This window comes from Neomonachus schauinslandi, chromosome 11, assembly GCF_002201575.2.
Source record: "Neomonachus schauinslandi chromosome 11, ASM220157v2, whole genome shotgun sequence".
NCBI classification, from domain to species: Eukaryota; Metazoa; Chordata; class Mammalia; order Carnivora; family Phocidae; genus Neomonachus; species Neomonachus schauinslandi.
This window is the reverse complement of record NC_058413.1, coordinates 91,275,800-91,287,374: the sequence shown is the minus strand read 5'-3', so window position 1 is coordinate 91,287,374 and position 11,575 is coordinate 91,275,800. Positions and strand designations below refer to the sequence as shown.

At 39.0% G+C, this 11,575-nt stretch overlaps 1 pseudogene; it reads left to right on the top strand.

Moving 5' to 3' along the window:
* The first annotated feature begins 7,416 nt into the window (after window positions 1-7,416).
* LOC123326210 lies at window positions 7,417-8,346 on the top strand (annotated as a pseudogene).
* Window positions 8,347-11,575: the final 3,229 nt, after the last annotated feature.

Here is an 11,575-nt window from a genome sequence, read left to right as displayed (position 1 = left end):
ATCATTGTGCCCATGCTGAACCCCCTGATCTACAGCCTGCGGAATAAGGATGTCAAATTTGCCCTGAGGAAAATGTTAGAGAAAAGAATATTCTTGTGATTAGAAATAACATGAGGATCTTTTATTAGTCTAAGTCATTGTCTCTTAGATTGTATGGATTGATTTTATGTTTAATTTTAGTCCATTTGTCAATATACATCCTCATTTAGTGGGATTCTATTGACATTAGTTCTTACTCCTATGGCCTTTTGATGTCACTGCTCTCTGGATTTTTCTCTCATGGGTATCTCTGAGACACTGAGTATAAGTACTAAGGATGATCTGGATATATGGACCCACTCACTAATGCCATTACCATCACCCTTCCCCCTTGTCCTTTGTACAACTGATAAAAACTCAATTCTCGGGGCGCCTGGGTGGCTCAGCCGTTAAGCGTCTGCCTTTGGCTTAGGTCATCATCCCAGGGTCCTGGGATCAAGCCCCGCATGGGTTCCCTGCTCCATGGGAAGCCTGCTTCTCCCTCTCCCACTCCCTCTGCTTGTGTTCCCTCTCTCGCTATGTCCCTCTCTGTCAAATAAATAAATAAAATCTTAAAAAAAAAACAACTCAGTTCTCAACCATAATGAAAGTTATCTTCTAGCAGTGGTTAGCAATCTCCTTTTTTCTGTGTAAAGACAATAAAAATCATAGCAATACAATTATGTAATCTTTAGCTTTTGCTCCTCTTTAGCTTTTGCATCTCTAGTCTGGGAAAGCCTCTTTCCCACCATATCCTACCCCATACCCTCCTTTCCTGAATTATTTCCTCTATTTCATACCTAAGAAATCTAATTAGAACTTTAAAATCTGAGTTACAGACCCATGAGTGTTGTTTGTGCCCAATCCAATATCTTCCTGCTTTGCCATCTATTATTCCAGTTTGTAGTGGTCTGTTTATTGTCCAAGTCCACACTAGACTGTAAGCTCCATCAAAGGAGACCCCTGTACATATGGTTCACAGCCGTGTCTCCAAATAGCAGAATGTCTGCTACCTAGTAGGTCCTTGATAATTTTCTTGGTAATTACTTTCCCTCTATAAAATATTTATATGAAAACCAGCATTTATCCAATGTGGTCTTCACCCATTAAACCCTTAAAGTTATATATATGCCTTTCTGGTTTTAGTTCAAATTAATTAAGTGTAACTTTGGAGAATTCTATAAGGATCTTTAAGATAACTTATAGCATCCTTTGTTGTTTCTATCCAAGGATTAAGAAATACTAGTCCTGAGTTTGTTCTGTTGTAAATCACAGCACAGATATGGTAACTTGTTAATATCTGATTTTTTTAAGTCATTAGGTCCTGTCAACATCCAAGAAGTCCCTGAAACAAGTCTAATTTATTTTTGAATTCAAGTATGCAGTCTTAGAGACTAAACAAAATTAAGTAGATTTGAAATCTAATGGGTCAACATGGCAAATCATGTGGTTGAATGATATCTGGAACCCAAACAACCCCATCTAGGCCACTCTTTCCAAATAATTTAACTGCATGCTGGCAGAGAGGAAATTCTTCGCTATTAAATATTTAAATATAAAGCCTTGGTTACTGCCTCCAGCAGATACATTTTACTCTTCTTTAAAATTTAAATTCAATTAGCTAAATTGCACATAATGAAAAAATAAAAAAAAAATAGAGTTACCTGGGTGCCCTTTGCACAGGACAGTTAATCTGTTGTTATGTGCATGGTGGGAGAAACCTCTCTTAGTTTGGGAAACATGCTGCTAGACCAAATAAATGGTAATCCTGTCTTTCTTTAAAATGTTGATAGTTTGTTGATGATGGATTTTTTTTGCACCAATTTTGATTTTTTTGAAAAATATTGCTTTAAAATCTTATCTTGATTACTGAATTTTTGGGTGCCCCTTACATTGTGCACCTGTGGAAAATTTTGCACTCATCTCAGCCTGATCCAGGCCCTGAATAAATCCTCAAATTTGAAAAATAAATAAATAAATAAATTCAATTAGCCAATGTATAGTACATCATTAGTTTCAGATGTAGTGTTCAATAGTTTATCAGTTGCATATAACACTCTTTTCTAACTTTTGTTTTTTGATTTTCCCCCTTTTATTTTTATTATTATTATTTTTTATTTGAGTACAGCTGACATACATTACATTAGTTTCAGGTGTACAACATAGTGATCTGACAACTCTATACATTATGGTGTGCTTACCACAAGTGTAACTACCATCTCTCACCATACAAAACTAATGCAGTACAATTGACTATATTCCCTGTACTGTACCTTTCATTCCTGTGACTTACTCATTTCATAACTGGACACCTGTACGTCCCTCTCACCTTCACTCATTTTTCCCATCCCCCATTTCCTCCCCTCTGGCAACTATCAATTTGTTCTCTGTATTTATGGGTCTGGTTCTGCTTTTTTTGTTTTCTCATTTGTTTTGTTTTTTTAAGATTCCACATGTAAGTGAAATCATATAGTATTTGTTTTTCTCTGTCTAACTCATTTCACTTAGCATAATACACTCCAGGTCCATCTATGTTGTCCCAAATGGCAAGAGCTCATCCTTTTTTATGGCTGAGTAATATTCCTGTGTGTGTGTGTGTGTGTGTGTGTGTGTGTGTGTGTGTCCACCTAACTTTGCATTTGAGCTCAGACCAGTCATGCTCAGAGGCCTCCTCTGACCTTCAACTTTCTTCCTAGGCCCTTTAACTTACATTTTCTTTTTTAAAAAATATTTATTTATTTGAGAGAGAAAGAGAGATCATGGGGGCAGGAGGGGCAGAGGAAGAGAGAGAGAAAATATGAAGCAGACTCCATGCTGAGCATGGAGCCCAAAAGCAGGGCTTGATCCCATGACCCTGAGGTCATGACCTCATGATCCAAAACCAAGGATCAGATGCTCAACCAACTGAGCTATCCAAGCACCCCTCTCTTTTATTTTCTAAGCTCATACAACAATCATGTGGTGAAGTTAGGGCAAAATCATAAGATTTCTGGTTTTTCTATATTCATTATTTCTGCCATATAACTAATTTTTTGCCCAGTCAGAATTATGTTCTCTTTTCTATATGTTACCATGCTAACTGCTACACCTCTAGAGTTCTTTAATTTTCTAAGGTTAAAGGCACAAGTCCTTGTGCATGCTAGTCTATATATAAGCTAGAAAGTGAGAGAGGTAAAGAGGTAAGCTTCAGAAGAAACAGAGAACCTCCTTTAGCAAATGGTCCCTAATTTGAGTGAGCAATAGGCTACCAAAAATCCCCGGAAGAATCTGGAACAATCCTGGAAGAAGAGATTCAGAGACATTTTATCTTATTGGATGGGCAACCTCAGAGTTGGCTGGGTGTGAATGACACTCTTGCACATAAACCACAAAACCACTGGGCTCATGATCAATGAGACACTGAGAATCTCAAAGTCATCTGTTCACAGACTCAAGTGATCATTATCACTGAGCTTCCTTCAGCCACCAACATTCTCCAGCTAGTACTTTGCTATCTATGTAGCCACTTATTTTGTGTTCCAATCCAATGTTAGTAAAATCTCCTATCCAGTGACATCCAAACAACCAAATATAAATGCTCATTTCAAGGGTCTTCTGCTCAGACTCCAAGACATGACCTTGGGGAAGTTACCCTTTACTTCTCTGCTCAAACCTTCTCTTCGGCTATCTCATCCTCCTCCATATCACCCCACAGTGGAACTCTTAATCATTCTCTCAGCCATATCTTTTTTTTTTTTTTGAACTATTTAAAAAGGGGGCATAAAAGTGAAATGGGATGAGGAATCTGAAGTGCCAATTTATGGGGTAAAAGTGTATAGTCAGAGAATATTACAAACCATGCTTCGTGCTCATTTCCCTTACTTGAGTTTCGTAGATGGAATTTATAACAAATAAAAATCCTCTGACCTACTATAATTCATTATCCAGATTTCTTGACATCCTGAAATCTCTTCAGTTTTAGGTTATTTTTTAATATTCCTTTTTTATTAAGAATCTGTGATACTTAGGTAATCTTGGAGTTTGCTTTATTTTTGATGTGTATCTACAGTATATTCTAGAAAACAAGTATGAATTTATTCCATATGTTTGGCATCAAGATATTGAGAATTCCAGTCTTACCATTACCAAGTTAATGGCTTGGTAAGCCAGATATATTCAGTGTTACAAGACAAACACTGCTATCTTCATATCCACTGAATTTTGCATTTGGGCCCAGACCAATTATGCTCAGAGTCCTCTTCTTTAGGGGTTTCATCCCTTTTCAATAGAAGAACCTTTTGTAAAGCTTTATTGTATCTTCTCAGATATATTTGAAAAGATGAACAACGTAATAAAATCAAAGAATCTCAAAGTTATAAAGGACATTAAGGATGTATGTAGGATAATCTTGCATTCAAATTAGTGATACAAGGTCATCAGAGCCCTGAAAGAATGTCATCTTACTCATACTTAAACTCTTATAGTGATAGAAACCCAATCCTTCACAAGGCATCTTATCTCATTAATTTCTTTTTCTATACTGAAATAAAATCTAACTTTTTATTAGTTCCATTCTTTTTTTACTGGTTATCCACCATGAAAAAGCACATAAAAATTCAGTATAGCAGCTCCTCAAGAATTTGAAAACATGTGCCATATTTCTGCTTTTCTAATCAAAATGTCTCAGGAGCTTTCACAGCAGAAGAATTTAAAGCTTTGGCCTGGAATCAGACCTGGGATTTAATCTCAGCTCAGTCACTTTCTAGCTATGTGATCAAGTTCTAAAATTTATTGGTGCTTTTATTCCTCTCCTACTTAATAAGGTTGTTTTGAGACTTAAATTTAAACATAAAAGAACATAAAAATAAATTAGCATAGTACCTGGCAAATGTTCAATCCATATTATTGTTATTTTTATTAAACCATTTTCATCTGGGATGATTTTTTTTTTAAGATTTTATTTATTCATTTGAGACAGAGAGATACAGAGAAAGAGAGAGCATGAGCAGGGGAGAGGCAGAGGGAGAGGGAGAAGCAGGCTCCCTGCTGAGCCAGGAGCCAGACGTGGGGCTTGATCCCAGGACCCTGGGATCATGACCTGAGCCGAAGGCAGATGCTTAACCATCTGAGCCACCCAGGCGCCCCTCATCTGGGATGGTTTAAAGCACTAACAATTTATAATCTTTCTTTAAATGTACTTGGTTTATTAATACTGTTTTGGAAGGTGCAATTGCTAGAAAAAACATGTAAATAATAATTCCTTATTATTTATTACAACCTGTCTACAACAGTGATACTCATTTCAGATATCTGCATAGTCCTATAAATGTTTACATACTTGAAAATAGGGTATTGCCTTATTGCCTTATTGCCACATGTAAAGACAGGCAAATATGGGAGGCAAAAAAAAGTACTTAGCCTGAAGCCTTGAAGTCAGTATTGGAGTCCATTCTCCAGGCAAGCAGACTTGGAAGGGATGAAGATATATTTCAATTCAAAGTATCTATTATTATTTTTTGGGGGGTGGTAAATGTGATGAACTTTAATCTAATTACTCCCTCAGAGCTACCACTGACTGAATCATGAGAAATGCCCAAAGGGAGCTGAAGGAGATGATCCAGAGGGAATGAGTGTATTCAAGTCTTGATGGTATATACTCTTGGCACCCTCTTTTGTAAACACCTAACCTCAGCTCCTGTGGCTGTGATATGCTGTGTTCTCCTAGGAACCAGAGAACATGACTTGGTTATCTTGTTATCATATGGCAGAAAATTCCACCCTGTTCCCTGTGAACACTGTGAGTGTTCAGATTTTTTCTCACCTGTCACTGACACCTTTGGCTTCTTATCCACTGAAGTGTTGGGATCCAATTGTTGGGAGCTGCTAGATTTTTAGTTCTTGAAGATGACTCTTACTTGAAAAAGACTTAGAAATCAAGAGGATCATGGACTCATTGCCTTAGAGATAGTACCTGGAAGGGCAAATTAATCATTGTGCCTTGTGACAGTCAAGGATTGGAGAACTCTGAGTCTTCACTGACTGAAGGAGGAAGGTTTCCAGGGTGATGCTATGATGAACCTTCTTCAAGGACAGAGTCTAATTAAGTCAGAAGTTCACACAGAGAATGTTCTAGTATGTCTAGAGTGAGTAACAAGAAACAAGCTGGTAAACACAGATGACTTTTTTTTTCAGGATGTCACTGACTCTTTCTTTGGAGTCTTCATTTTTCTCTGCATCTAGCATTGTAACTACATGTTGGTTTGGGGTTATTTTCTTTCTATCTCTTTCTTTGCTTAAGTTAACAGCTTTATTAAAGTATAACAAACATTCAAAATACATCATAAATATATAGTCTGGTATGTTTGTTTTCACACAAATATTCTCTTCCTCTCTCTCTTCAATGTGAGACTCCTCCGTCCACAAATTGGAATTTGTCTCCAAATTTTTATTGCTCATACTGCTGCCACATAATTACAGAATTGCCTTGGGGCAGGAGTGGAAGAAAAAAAGAGAGGAAAAAAAAAAACACAGGGATTTCCTCACACTCTTTGATCATGGAAACACCTTTTATCAGGTTCTCCAGTCAAAAAGATGGGTTATCTATTGGAATTTCTGCATCTAGAGCAGCCACCACACAATTCTGTAATTGTGACCCCCCCCCCTTCTAAGCTCGAAAGCACAGGAGAAAAGAGGAAAACGTAGAAACACATCTGTGTGGGCTTCTCCAGGTTTTGTCTCCCTTTCACAGTCTGCTTCCTCTGTTTATTTTCCAGAGTTTTTAGGTAAATGCATTTTGTATTTTATCCAGGGTGGGGGTTTTTTTCTAAGTTTTATTTATTTAAGTAATCTCTACATCCAACATGGGGCTTGAACTCACAATCCTGAGATCAAGAGTTGCATGGTCTTCCAACTGAGTGAGTCAGGCACGCCTCCAGAGTTTTTATTTTATTTTTAATTTTTTAAAGATTTATTTATTTATTTGAGAGAGGGCGGGGAGAGAGAGAGCAAGCAGGGATAGGGGCAAGGGGAGAGGGAGAATCCTCAAGCAGACTCCCCGCCCTGAGCGCAGAGCCTGATGTGGAGCTCAATCACAGGACCCTGAGATCATGACCTGAGCTGAAATCAAGAGAGGGCTGCTTAACCAACTGAGCCACCCAGGTGCCTCACTTCCAGAGTTTTTAATTATAATCTGTGGGTAAGAGAATACAGTGAACTTCACTTGGTCAAAACTAAAGTTTTCGGAATATAGCCAAGAATTTTTATTCTTTAACTTTTTATGTAGAAATGCCTTTACATAAGGTTGATTATTGATTGTTAAAGCATGAAACCAACACATCCATCAGAGAGTTTCTCAGTTTTACATCAGTTTTCACACTTCGGACACCTATGTTTTTCTGTGAAGTCCAACATCTGACAGAGATGAGGAATCTCTCAGTAGTGACTGAATTTATCCTGCTGGGCATCCCACACACCGAGGATCTGGAGAGCATGCTCTTTGTCCTGTGTTTGGGCTTCTACATCTTCACTCTTATGGGGAACCTGCTCATCCCCCTGGCGATCGTCTCCTCCACTCGGCTCCACCCTCCCATGTATTTTTTCCTGTGCCAACTGTCAGTGTGTGACATATTTTTCCCTTCTGTGAGTTCCCCCAAGATGCTCTTCTACCTCTCAGGGAACAGCCGGATCATCTCCTACGCAGGCTGCGTGTCCCAGCTCTTCTTCTACCATTTCCTGGGCTGTACGGAGCGCTTCCCGTACACAGTGATGGCCTATGACCGCTTTGTCGCCATCTGTTACCCTCTGCGCTACACGGTGACCATGAGCCACAGAGTGTGTGCCATCCTGGCTGTGGGGACCTCCTTTTTTGGTTGCATTCAGGCCACCTTTCTAAGCACTCTCACCTTCCAGTTGCCCTACTATGGCCCCAACGAGGTAGACTATTTCTTCTGTGATATCCCGGTGATGCTGAAGCTGGCTTGTACTGATACCTCAGCCCTGGAGATGGTGGGGTTCATCAGTGTGGGCCTCATGCCCCTCAGTTGCTTCCTTCTCATCCTCACCTCCTACAGTTGCATTGTCTGCTCCATCCTGCAGATCCGCTCCGCAGAGGCCGCGCCGTGCCTTCTCCACCTGAAGTGCCCACCTCACTGCCGTCTTGCTTTTCTACATGCCAGTGGTCCTCATCTACTCAGGCCAACCCCAAGCCCCTGGCTGGATGCAACCGTCCAGATCCTGAATAACCTGGTCACCCCCATGCTGAACCCCTTGATCTACAGCCTCAGGAATAAAGAAGTAAAATATTCTCTGAGGAAGGTGCTACAGCAAGTAGCCTTCCTTCCTGAGAAGTGATAGAGATTAGTAGCTATACTTTAATAGCTTGCAAAGGTATTTCCTTTTGTGTGGTATAGAGCACAGATAGTATCAATGCCCCTTTTGCAGATAAAGAAGCTAAGGTTTGAAGCCATAAAGTGAATTGTTCAAGGTCATATAACTAATAAATTATCCTGCACATCTGTCATGCAGGAAGGATTATCTCTTCCCAGTTGGCAAGAAAGTCTAGTCCTTCTGTTCCTCACTCTGTTTTCTTCTCCTGTTTTCCTCCTCCCACATCCTCTGCTTCTTTTCTAGCACTTCTTCACTTTGGCTGGCATGATTATCTAATTATACTCTCAAATGCCTGCATTAGATAAGCCACCATTTGATGGTCTAGGAGTTGTTGAAAAATGTGAACTTCAACCACGTGGCCCCTGGTGGCGTTCCATGACTACTAGAATGTAAAGAAGCTGTGTCAAGGGAAAGAGCTTCTGGATGAGACCTGAGGCAGGCTTCTTATGGGTGAATCAGAGATCAACCACAAAGTGCTAGTCTTGGACCTAGAAAGAGTCCATGCCTGGGAGCTGAGGCATTAGAGAAAAAAGAATGTGGAGACTAAACAGGCAGAGTCTGTGAAAGGGTGACTGATTCTGTTGTTTTTCAGTATGAGGAAACTGAGTTTGTCTTTGAAATCCCCAGCACAGCCGGGGGTCAATGCAAAGTCCAAGCCACTACTGCTCTATGGTTTTGGATTCTCTCCTTACAAAAAGGCTGTGACTTGAGTGCTCTTCCTTAACATTCCTTTGTTCTTTTTCCTAATGAGCTTAGCATGAGAGATGTGCCTCTCCAATCCAAACAATAATTTGAAGAAAAGAAAGGAAACGAGAAGGAAGTGATGGTGGAGAAGGGGAGTGGGTGGGAAGGGAAGTGGTGGAAGGGAAGAGGTGAGATGGAAAGGAAAAGGGTTAACGGCAACCAAAGGGGGTGATGGGACGGAAGGGGTGATGGGAAGGAAGGGGTGATGGGACAGAAGGGGGGTGATGGGATGGAAGGGGGGTGATGGGAAGGAAGAGGATGATGGGAAGGAAGAGGATGATGGGAAGGAAGGCAGGGCAGATGCAAAGGCAAGTCTTCTCTGCTCTTCTTTCCGGGATCAGAGTTCAGTCAGGGAATCTGCTAGACTGAACCAGCCACGATATTGTGTTTGGGGCCTCATGTAAGGGTGATGAGATGATGTATGTTTTTGAAAGGGAGAACATTTTTCTAGTTGCTTCTCTTAAGTCCTATGCCTTTATTCTTTCTACCACACATGCTCCTTCAGAGTCTTCAGCTGGACAAATTCATTCTCATTATCAAACACCTAGTTAAAATATAATGTTTTATGTGAAACTTTCCTCATCCTAGGCAAATCTGGTTCCCACTTCTCTATGTTTTGAATCAGACTTTACAAACTCATCACGTCATTATGCTAGAATAGGTTTTGGCAAAGCATTTTCCAAGAGTAAAGCTAAAGTAGGTTCAGGGAGGGTAAGGACAAAGAGTCCGTTAGGGACTGACAGTACAAAATTGACTGCTGAACAGATAGTTTGGCTCTCTTGCCAGGATCCTACAGGGGTGGGTGGCTCCATGCCAGGCTCATCCCAGAACCCTGATATCATGACCTGAGCCCAAGTCAGAAGCTCAACTGACTGAGCCAACCAGGTGTCCCAACACGGGATCCTCTTGAGTGAATGGCTATACACTAATTTGTGAATGTGTAGGGTAAACTTCCACAAGGCTACGAAAAGAAAAGTTCTGAAACAATTATAACAAGTAGCGGCTGTAAGTAAAAATATTTCAAGTACTTGCTTAGAGCTAGAAATCATTCAAGTTCTGACCTTCTCAAGTAAAGAAGATATGGGACGTTTAGTAGAGATCCCAAAAGGTCACAGTTTAGGTGTGGGGGGCGCTTAATGAGCCCTAAAGTAAAACTAATCAGGCACATAATAAAGAAACCTGAAAACAAGACATTGATTGATTAAGCTGATCCAGAAGTAACATAACTGCCTACCAGAACAAGATCCAATTCTCTAAAGAAATACATCAAAATACAGCACTCCCGGGAATGCACTAGAGCTAAGAATGGTTTGATATTTCCACCGTCAACTGTGGAATACCTTTGTGTTATACAGGGCATTAAGTAGAGTATTTATAAAGATTTTGTCTCAGTAGTGAAACAAAACTACCAGCAGAAATAAGGCTAATCAGGTTCTACTCAAAAAAGCTTAAAAGCAGCCTTGAAAGATCAAACTTTCCAAATAACTAAGTGCATTACAGAATAAAAAATTTCCAGACATAAAACACTTATCATGATGAACACTGAGTAATGTATAAAATTGTTGAATCACGATATTGTACACCTGAAAGAAATATAAAACTGTATGTTAACTATACTGGAATTTAAAAATTAAAATTAAAAAAAATTTCCAGACATATAGAGAAACAGAAACACAAGGTCCATAATAAGGATTTAAAAGGTCAATATTCAAAGACCCAGAAAAGTAGAATTAGTAGACAAAGACATTAAAACAGTTACTTTTAATTATATCCTATATTTTAAAAAGGTAAAGAAAATCATAAGCATTATGAGAAATATGGAAAAAAATCACCTAAATCAAAATTCTAAAGATTAAAATATAATATCTAACATGAAAAATTCACTGGATTAGAGCAGTAACAAATTAGACACTGCAGAAAATTTGTAAATTCTGTCACAGCAATGGAAGAAACCTAAATGAAATATAGAGAGAAGAACTATTGAAAAACAATATGATCAGAGCATCAGTGAGGTATGGGACAATTTCAAGCAGTCTAATAATATAAGTTTAATTGAAGTCCCCAAAGGAAAGAGGAGAGGGAGAGAAGAGAAAAAATATTCAAAGGAATGACCAAAAATTTTCAAAATAGGATGGCGACTTTTTCTGCATGTGATAATCATCATCCAAACTCACTAAAGTGCTAAAAATTTAAACATGATTCCACACACACAAAAATAGTGTTGGAATTAGTTTATGTCAACATCAGCATGTATTTGAATTTAGTCAAAATGTACCAATTATAAGAAGAGTTTTAGTACAAAGCTTCATTAAAAAAAGAAGGAGAATGAGAGGAGAACATATAAGATCCAGTCCCCAATTTCCTGCAGTAAAATAAAGACATAAAGATCTTAGGAAAGTAGAAATGATCATAATGTTGTTGTAATTACTGCTGGGAATCAGGACTTTGT